Source organism: Macaca fascicularis, chromosome 8 (assembly GCF_037993035.2).
Source record: "Macaca fascicularis isolate 582-1 chromosome 8, T2T-MFA8v1.1".
Lineage (NCBI taxonomy): Eukaryota > Metazoa > Chordata > Mammalia > Primates > Cercopithecidae > Macaca > Macaca fascicularis.
The window spans coordinates 122,705,057-122,716,436 of NC_088382.1; the positions used below are offsets into that span (position 1 = coordinate 122,705,057).

The following is an 11,380-nucleotide window of genomic DNA, read 5'->3' on the forward strand; positions in this document are numbered from 1 at the left end:
ATTCTGAAAAATAGAAGAGTAGGGAATACCTCCTAACTCATTTTATGAGACCAGTATTACCCTGCTAGCAAAACCAAAGAAACATTAAAAAAGAAGAAAGAAAGAAAGAAAGAAAGAAAGAAAGAAAGAAAGAAAGAAAGAAAGAAAGAAAGAAAGAAAGAAAGAAAGAAAGAAAGAAAGAAAGAAAACTATAGGCTAATACCACTGATGAATATTGAAACAAAGATCTTCAATAAAATACTAGTAAATCCATTGCAACAACACATTAAAAAGGTCATTCATCTTGCAGGGGTTGGTTTATTCTAGGGATACAAGGATGCTTCAACATGTGTGAATCAATCAATGTTGAATTAAAGACAAAAATATGATAATTGCAATTGATGCTGAAAAACCATTTGATTAAATTCAACATCCTTCATAATAAATACCCTGAACAAACCAGATATAAAAGGAATATACTTCAACATAATAAAAGTCATATATAACAGACCCCCAGCTACCATATTTCTGAGTGGGAAAAACCTGAAACTCCTTCCTCTAAGATATGGAACATGACAAGGATGACCACTTTCACCACTGTTATATAACATAGTACTGGAACTCCTAGCTAGAGAAATCAGAAAAAAAGAAAGAAAAAATGGGCATCCAAATTGGAAAGGAAGAAATCAAATTATTTTTGTTTGCAGACTATATGATCTTATACTTCAAAAACCCTAAAGAATCCACTAAATAAAACTATTAGAACTGATAAACAAATTCAGTAAAGTTGCAAGATACAAGATCAAAATACAAAAGTTGGTAGTATTGTTATATGCTAACGGTGAACAATCTAAAAAAGAAATTTAAAAAATCCTGTTTACAATAGCTACAAATAAAATAAAATACCTAGGAATTAACCAAATAAGTGAAATATCTCTACAATAAAAACTATAAAACATGATGAAAGGCTTTAAAGAAGACACACACCAAAAAATTTAATGGTATTCCACATTCATGGATTGGAAGAATTCATCCTACTCAAAGCAATCTACAGATTTAGTGCAATCCCTATCAATATACCAGTGAAATTATTCACAGAAATAGAAAAAAAATCCTAAAACTTATATGGAATCAGAAAAGACCCAGAAGAGCCAAGCTATCCCGAGCAAAAAGGACAAAATTAGAGAAATCACATTACCTTACATTAAGTTATCATAGCTATCTAACCAAAACAGCATGTTATTGGCATAAAAAAGACATCTACACCAATGGAAAAGGATGGAGAAACCACAAACTAATTCATACACCCACAGTGAACTCATTTTTGACAAAGTTGTCAGGAACATATACTGTGGAAAGGATAGTCTCTTCAACGAATGATGCTAGGAAAATTGGATATCCATACGCAGATGAATAAAACTAGACACCTATTTCTCACTGCATACAAAAATCAAATCAAACTGGATTAAAGTCTTAAATATAAGACCTCGCACCATGAAACTACTACAAAAAAACATTAGGAAAAATTTCCAGGATATTGAACTGGGCAAAGATTTCTTAAGTGATACCCCATAAACACGGACAATCAAAGCAAAAATGGACAAATGAGATAACATCAAGTTAAAAACTTCTGTACAATCAACAAGGGAAGACACAACCCTCAGAGGGAGGAAAATATTTGCTAACTACCCATTTGACAAGGAATTAATAACCAGAATATATAAAGACCTTAAAGAACTCTACGAGAAAAAAAAATCTAATAAACCAATTTTGAAATGGGTAAAAGATCTGAATAGATAGTGCTCAAAAGAATACATACAAATGGCAAACAGGTACATATGAAAAAGTGCTCAACATTACTGATCATCAGAGAAATGCAAATCAAAACAATAATGAAACATCATCTCACTCCAGTTCAATTGAAAATAACAAATGATGGTGAGTAGGTAGAGAAAATGGTACCCTCATACACTTTTGGTGGGCATGTAAATTGGTACAACCACTGTGGAGAACAGTTTAGAGGTTTCTGAAAAAACTAAAAATAGAACTACCATATGATCCAGCAATCCTATTGCTAAATATATACCCAAAAGAAAGGAAATTAGTATATCAAAAATATATCTGCAGTCCCATGTTTATTGCAGCACTACTCACAATAGCCAAGATTTGGAGTCAACCTAAGAATCTATCAACAGATGAGTAGATAAATAAAATATGCTATATATACACAAATGGAGTAGTATTCAGCCATAGAAAAGAATAAGATCCTGTCATTTATAACAACATAAATGGAACTGGAGGTCATTATGTTAAATAACACAAGCCAGGCGCAGAAAGACAAACTTCACATGTTCTTACTTATTTGTGGGAGATAAAAATGGAAAGGATTGAACTCATGGAGACAGAGAGTAGAAGTATGGTTATCAGAGGCTGGGAAGGGTAATGGCAGGGTTGGGGATAGTGAGGATGGCTAATAGGTACAAAAATTATAGTTAGAAGGAATGAATAAGACCTAGTATTTGCTGGCACAATAGAATGGTTGAAGTCAAAATAATTTAATTTTACATTGGAAAACAACTAAAAAAGTATAATCAAATTGTTTGTAACACAAAAGATAAATGCTTGAGGTGACGGATACCCCATTTGCCCTGATGTGATTATTATGCATTGCATGTCTGTATCAAAATATCTCATGTAACCCATATATATACACATCTATGTACCTACAAAAACAAAAAATAAAAAGCAACAAAATAATACAGCCACTTTAGAAAAAAAAAGAAATATTTTAGTTCTTGAGAGATGCTCATAGAGTATAGTTACATCACATAGTTGCAGTATTGATGAAACCAAATTTATTGCATTAATTTCTATAGCAACAGTTGAACATTGGAATCACCTCATTTACAGATTTCCTGAATCCTTGCCTCTCGAATGCAAAGCAATACATTTGTGCGGGAGCTAGAAAATCTGCACTTTAACAAACACCACAGGCACTTCTGTTGTAGGTATTACAAGAACATAATTTGAGCAGTATTGCTGAATGAGCTTTGATACACACACACACACGTATATCCATATGTGTATATATATAATATATGTAAAAGATATAGAGATTATATCTACACATATGCATATATATTCATAGACAGGTATAGGCATAAAGACATCTGTGTGTGTGTGTGTGCGTGCGTATATATATATATATACACCTATATTTATACCTGTACATGTATACACACATATACACACATTCATATCTGTGTATCTATATATGTATACCCATATATGTGGTATCTATACCTTATTTGTGCTATCTATTTTTCGCAATGAAGATCATACACTCTGTGATAAGTCAGTCACCCATTCCCCTGATTCTAGTCTTTGATAAACAGCCTTCACCCTTTTATTTCCATATGCAGAGCTTCGAAATTAATTAAATTCCTTATGACCTCTGACATAAAGCAGTCTCCTAAATGGCTTTTCCATTTTCACTTTCTTCATCTGTCTCACTGTTTACTTACTGTATTTTTTTCCTCCTGTCTTCCACAGGCAGATTTTCAAAGGGAAGTTTACTTTCTACTACTGTAGCTATCTCTGCCAGTATAGACATAAATATAAACACACACATATTTCTATAATATGTAAAATACTAGTGAGTATTCATTATACACATTTTTCCTAGAGGGACTGCATCAATAAAAACATGTGTTAGAGATTGCTAGTTATCCCCTAACACCTTTTCTCCTTTTCTTTCCTAAAAATGGAATTTTAGCTGGGCGATGACTAACCAGAATAAGGATTACTGAGTCTCTAACAGTCAAATATACGTGTAATTAGATTTTGGCCAATGGGATATAAGCAGAAATAGGAGACAATGAAATAGAAAATGTAGGTCAGCAACCAAAACCTTGTTTAAGAGGTAGATGATGATTGCCATTTGGGTTTTCCTTTTCCTTGTTCTTCTTCCTACTGTTTGGACTGTAACTTAATGGTTAAACTTGAACAAGATATGATCTTGGGAATGAAGGTAACCTACAAGCAGAGCAGTCACATAAATGGATCCTGAATGTTTGATACTAGGTGGTGGTGGTGCGGTTCCCATAAATGCCTTACGTCTTGTTTTAGCCTCTTGGTTTTTGTTTGCATTTTGCTTATATTTTCTTTTATTCACAGTTGAACCTAATCCAAACTAATTTATATACAACTTCAGTCAAATAATGTACAACCATTGGAAAAAAACATGTAAAACCAGATTGTCAGTGATGTCAAATTATATGTGGAACAAAAATCATTTACACCTTTCACAAATGTACATAAAATATGTATGGTGTGAAATGTTCAGGGCTAGGCATTCTGTTTATTTTGAGATCCAAGTTCTCATTAAGATCCCGTTATTTAAGCACAGATATGTGTACAGATAGAAACGAAGCAAGAGAGAAAGTAATCAGGAAGGAGAAAAATCACAAAATCTTAAGATTGTTGAAGTCACAGGAAATTATGCATTCCAAAGTAGGGTGAACAGAAACAAAAGATGAGAAAAAATCTGGGCAGATACCAACATATACAGAATGGATGATGAAGGATAAAAGAGAAGAAAAAGTCTGAAAGGATATAGTCAGTGAGTAATAGGAAAAGATGCAAGAAAGAAAAGACATCCCAGTGACTAAGAATGAAGGATGTTCTGGAAAAGAGGTAATAATCAACAAAGTCAAATGTTGCAGATAAATCAATTGAGATAAGTATTAAATTAGGAACTAAGAAGTTATTGTTCATTTTGTAAAAGACAGTTCCAAAGAAATGATGGGTAAGCTAGTTTAATGGTGATCAATTAGGGGGCAAAAATTGATGGTATAAAAGGGAATTAAGAAAATTGGGGCATGGCACTACTAAGTAGTTGAGAAGGAACAGTGAACAAATGGAGAAACTAGTTTTAGATGGGAATCAGTCTTCATTGGAAATTTGTATTGACTAAATTTATTAGTTTAAATCTAAATGTTTAGTGTTATTTTAACTAATAAAAATAAATAATTGTACAAAACAATGTAAATAAAACAAAATGTGTTACATACCTTATTGCATTCTTAATTTGAATAACATTACATAGATATTCTATGTTATATAACCTGCATGCCATGTTTTCACTAATATTCTAATCTTGATAACCGTATCATTCCCTTGACTTCAGCCAGTATTTCATTTTTAATGACTTAAAAATTCTTATTCCTACTTCAAATTATATGTCATAATTAAGTCACACATCCAGTGGGACATGTTCTTTTGGAAATTGTGCTTATCTGCAACCCATATCTTACAAATTGAAATCATTATTTATCTTCTGGGCCCAATGCATTAAAACATCTTCCTGATCTTTCTATTATTACTTAAGTATTTTCCATAATCTAATATGAAGAAATCACTATTACTCTCTTGGATATTCAATCACTCATTCCCTAATTTTAGTCTTTGAAAACCAGCCTTTAAACTTTTATTTCCATATGCAGACTTTCCAAATTAATTAAATTCCTTTCAGCCTCTGGCATAGAGAAGCCCCTTAAATGGTCTTTTAATCTTCACTTTCTTCTTCTATCTCACCCTTTAGTCACTGTAATTTTTTCCTTCTTCCTTTCACAGACAGATTTTCAAAGGGAAGATCTCTTTCACTTTCCTTACTCCTTCACTTTGCTTAAATGATTCTCCCCACTCTCTTTATCATTATTTTTTTCAATGTCTAAGTAGGTGATTCCCATCACAGTATTAACTCTCCCAATTAACAAGCAAAACCACAAAAATAAATAAAAATTCTTCTCATTGTACTAATCTATTTGTCACTAGGTCTTATTTCTTTTATCAAATCATATATTCGTATCCACTAATTTACTACAGTTTATAATAATCTATTGTATATTTCAAAGTAGCTACAAGAGAATAATGTGGATCATTCCAGCATACAGAAAAGACAAATATTTAAGGTGATGGTTATCCCAAGGACACTGACCTGATTGTTACAATTTTTTTTTTTTTTTTTTTTTGAGATGGAGTCTTGCTCTGTCGCCCAGGCTGGAGTGCAGGGGCGCAATCTTGACTCACTGCAAGCTCCGCCTCCCTGGTTCAAGTCATTCTCCTGCCGCAGCCTCGCGAGTAGCTGGGACTACAGGCGCCCGCCACCACGCCTGGCTAATTTTTTGTATTTTTAGTAGAGACGGGGTTTCACCGTGTTAGCCAGGATGGTCTCGATTTCCTGACCTCGTGATCCGCCTGCCTTGGCCTCCCAAAGTGCTGAGAGTACAGGCGTGAGCCACCGCGCCCGGCCGATTGTTACAAATGATATGAATGTATTCAATTATCATATGTGGGTCAGGTGCAGTAGCAAGCCTGTAATCCCAGCACTTTGGGAGGCCGAGGAGGGCAGATCACGAGGTCAGGAGATCTAGACCATCCTGGCTAACTCGGTGAAACCCTGTCACTACAAAAAATACAAAAAATTTGCCAGGCGTGGTGGCACGCGCCTGTAATGCCAGCTACTAGGGAGGCTGAGGCAGGAGAATCGCTCGAACCCAGGAAGCAGAGGTTACAGTGAGCTGAGATTGCTCCACTGCACTCCAGCCTAGGTGACAGAGTGAGACTCCATCTAAAAAAAAAAGAAAATTATCATATATACCCCAAAACTATGTGCATCTGTTATGTAAACTATGTACATCTATTTCTTGCAAATTTCCCTGAACAATTTATTTATGCTATCTGTTCTCTAACTCTCACTTGAAATTATTCCAATCACACTGTCATCTGCACAATTACTTTTATCAAAGTTATCAGTGACTTCCATGTTGCTAAATCCATTTATTAATTTGGGAACGTATTTTATAATAAGCTAAAAAAAGGAGAAAAACATCTTCCCTTGCTCCTACTTTCTTTTTAACCTATTGTCCCATCACTCTGTCTTTCTTGCAAAATTCCCTGAACAATTTATTTATAGTAATTGCCTATAATATCTCTTCTCCAGTTCTTTCTTAAAACTCCTCCAGTCAGCCTATCACCTACAAAATTACTTTCATCGAAGTTACCCAATGACCTCTATGTTATTACATCCAGTGATTAGTTTTGGAGCTTATTTTATTAGCTTATCATTCACATTTGACAATTGGCCAATTCCATCATAATTTTTTCATTTGGTTTCCAGGAAAATTTATACAGTCAATCTTCTAGGTCTGTGGGATCTGTATTAGCAGATTCAACCAATCACAAATCAAAAATATTTGAAAAATAAAAAATATCAATACAACAATAATACAACAAAGTGATCCATACAGTTTTAAAACTATGTATAAAACATTTACATTATATTAGGTATTGTACATAATCTGGAGATTATTTAAAGTATATGGAAGCATGTGTGTACATTGTATGCAAATATTACTACATTTTATATGAAGAACTTTAGCATCCCAAGATTTTTGTATAAGCAGGGGTGGTCCTGGAACCAATTTCCTGAAGATCCTAAGGGATAACTGTACTGTCATGTTTTTCCTCTTATCTCATTTACTCCGACTCTCAAACTCCTTTGCTGGTTCATCCTAGTTTTGCTGACATTTTAGTGTTGGAGTGTCGCACGACTCAGATATTAGTTCCTTTTTCCTTTTTTTTAAATGTAATAATCACTTCAACTGGTAGAAATAGGAATAATTACTTCCATTTTGAGATTTCCAAATTTAGAAGCTTAGCCCATACCTTTATTTGAAACTAAGATTTGTATCTCCAGCTGTCCCCTTGAAATCTTCAACTACAGATTTATTAGCCATCTCAAACTTAACACGTCCACATTTAAGCTCCACGTCATCCCTCCAAAAATGTTTCATCAATAGCCTTCCCAATATTAGTTAATTTCAATTGTATTTGCTCAGTTCTGCAGGTCAAATAATCTGGCATCTGTATTAGCAGGTTATTAGAGCTATTCTTTAGAGCTATTCTTTTCTTTCTATTATTTATCTTGAAAACCCAGTAATTTCACCTCACCTCCACTGCTATTTTCTTATTTCATAATTATAAACTCTCACTTATATACCACAAATAATCTCTGTTCTTTTAGCTTTTCCTCTTATACTTTATTCTCCACACAGTAGCCATAGTGACTTTTGTTTTTTAAAGTAATAAGGTCAATCATGTCATTACTGTGCTCAAGCCCCTCAAGTGAATTCACATTACATCTAGAGGAAAAGCCAAAGATGAGTCTTGAGCCAGGGTCTATTAATTGTCTTTCTTTCTCTCTTACTGCCTTCACCAATGATCATTCTTTTCTAGCCACAATGGCTTCTTAGGTGTTCCTACAACACAGTAAGGCCCAGTCTGCTTTACGTATTTTGCTCTAGATGTCATTTCTGCCTGAAGGCTCATCCAGTTGACTAACTTCCTCATATTCATCAAGACTTTGTTCAAATATCAACTTTTGAATTAAGTAAGCTACACACTCATCACAACATTCTTGCTCTCCTGACCTCTCTTACTCTTCCACATCTTTTCTTTCTTATCACTCTCTAGACAGAGTATGTGTGTACCTTATTTATGTTGATCACTGCCTGCTTATTGTCTTTATCCCCTGAGAGAGCACAAGTTCTACAGGAGCAGGCCTCTTTGGTGCTTTAGATAGAAAAGCACTTAGAACAATGCTGTTATGTAGCAGGCACCCCAACAAGTATTTGTTGAATAAACATTGAACAAATGGAATTCTGGTAAAAATCCAAATTAAGTTTGGAAATAAAAAGCATCTAATCCAACTCTCTATCCAAGGCTTGGTAAATAGTTATTTACGAAGTATTGCATTTAGTTAATGTTTTACTTTTTTGTTTCTGCCATAGCATCTAAGCAGACAATGCCATAATATCAGAATTAAGAGAAACCTTGGATGTTATAGGTGAGAAACCTGAGATCTAGGGAGGTGACATGACTTACCCACTGTCATCCATCAACAAGAAGTCAAAGTTGAATCTAGAACACAAGCATCTTTATGCTATGTCATTTTTTATTTCACTATAGTGGATCAGTTGACATTCATCAGGTCTCACAGTTTTATCCACCAGTAATAATTAAATGAATGCATTGCATTCCTGTTGAATTATGCAGTGATGCTACTTTAAAAAAAATAACAAGAAGCTAAAATTTAGCATACATAGTCTGCAAGTAAAGCACTGACTAAGTGTAAATATTCTTTTTGCAGCACAATTGTTGGGCTGGTTTAGTCTGTGTGACCAAAGTAAAAAACAAGTTAATCAAGCCTTGCCACACTCTATGCACTTCAGGAGTAAAACTATAATGTGTTGTAGCTAGTGACAAGTTTCTGGTCTCTGAATGAAGGATCTGAAGTCCAAAAATTATTTGTAATTTTAATCAAAAGGATGTGAAGGTCTCCTTGTTCACCTGTTTTGAATTCTATTATAAATTGAATATATTATATGAACAGTGCCTACTTATAAGGAAGAATGCTTGATATAATGTCATCTGAAATAAAGTGTGTTCTTTTGATGAGTATATCTTTAAAAAGACATGAGAACTTTAAAGGATTTAAGGTGATCACAGGGCCAGAATTAGATATAAAAGTTTTATTTTAATTATTTACAGATCATTTAATACATAAATTCTCTAACTAATACATTTTAAAAGGAATGTTGTTTTAATATACTTAAATGACTGTATATAATATTAATTTACCAACACTATGCATCTTTATGTTGGCATTTATAGAAATATAGTTTGAACATTTGTATTGATTTCTTGAAACATGCCAAATGATTTTATTTTTGATTTATTATATAGCAAAGATTTTGACAAGTCTACCTAAATTTTACTGTAACATTAATTTTAAAAGAATGCAAAACAATACATTTCTTAGTTGCTATTTTCTAAAGATGAAAATAAATAAAGTGGCAAAGTGTCTTTTAAAGGAGAAAATGGAGAAATTTGTGGATCTGATACTCTTATTGGACTAACTATATTGTTGAAACCACTTAGATTGTTAAGAAGATATACAAATCATTACTAAGCATGTTTAATCTGAAACAAGAAAGTGACCATATGAACATAAATGGAGAAATTATAATCCACAGAGTAAACATGAGAAATTTGATTTCTAGAGTTTGGTGGTAGCTCAGGAACTGGTACTATAAAACAGAGTTCTATTTTCCTTTATTGTATCCAGTAGTCAAATATTGGTCAAGTTAAAACTGCCATTTTAATAAGATCACTTGTATAGCAAAAGATATTACAATTATTAAAAGATGTGTGGCATTATCATCTACCTTATTATGACTTGAATATGAATCACCATTGAAGTAGCAATCTCTCAAATAATAGCTTTTAAATTATCTAGCATTTAAAACCAAAATTGAGGTGGATTTTATTGCATTCTGGTATGAATTTATCATACCAGGCATATAACTCAAAGTGTTGAGGGCCAAAATGTAGAGGGGAAATAAGTAGGTATATCTAAGTGTGTTACTTTTGTTCTATCTTGCAAGGTAGGATTTACAATTAAGGAAATGCTTTGTACTTTTGGTGAAGCCCAGAAAACTGTGAAGTTTTAAAACCATTTACATAGTGTTCTTTTAGCAGAAGTCCACAATGTTGTCTACTTTCCCTTCTTCATAGTCTTCTTCCCTTGTCTGCATGAAATTATTTCTTAAGATTTCCTTCCTTCTCTTACCTCTTCAAATTACTCCCTCAGTTTTCTTTGCTGTATCATCCTTCTTAGTCCACGCCTTATATGTTGTTAAGTCTCAGATTCAGTCCTAGTCCTCCTTTGTCTTCTCATTTTATCCTCTCTCTATCTACTTAATTATATTGTTGCCTATTGGTTCACTTACCATCAATATTAACTAAATATCAGTGTTGTGATTCTACTCTATTGAATCATATAAGAGATATAGTTGTCTAGTAGATGGCTTTAATTGCACATCTCAAAGAATCTTCCAGCTAAAATAATTCAAAACAAATCTCGGTATTTACAGGGTTCTCATTCCAAACTTAACCTTTCCTCAACAATTCCCAACTCAGTGAATATTACTACTGCCTTCACCATTTGTTCAGGTCAGAAAACCAGGTTTTATTTTAATACTGCCTTCTTTATCACCCCCAGTCCATTACAAAGTCCTTTTGATTATACATCATCAATATCTCTCAATTCAGTCTATTTCCTTACCTCATTAATATGACTCTAATTCAAGCTACCATGATCTTTTCTTGTAATACTGCAATCATCTCTTAAGTGATCTTCCTGCAGCGAATTGAGCCCCTCTTCAAATCAATCTCTTCATTTCAATAGGAATAATCGTTTGGATATTCAAACCTCTTCATGTAATTGTTTTGGATAAATCCATGGTTCTTAGCAAATCTTCACATGGCTTAAAAGATC

General features: G+C 33.4%; 1 protein-coding gene across 5 annotated transcripts in view; it reads right to left on the reverse strand.

Annotated features, from left to right (window-relative positions):
• The window catches only part of CSMD3 (CUB and Sushi multiple domains 3), a 1,225,248-nt gene that overhangs the window by 872,186 nt on the left and 341,682 nt on the right, over positions 1-11,380 (reverse strand). The window lies entirely within an intron of this gene.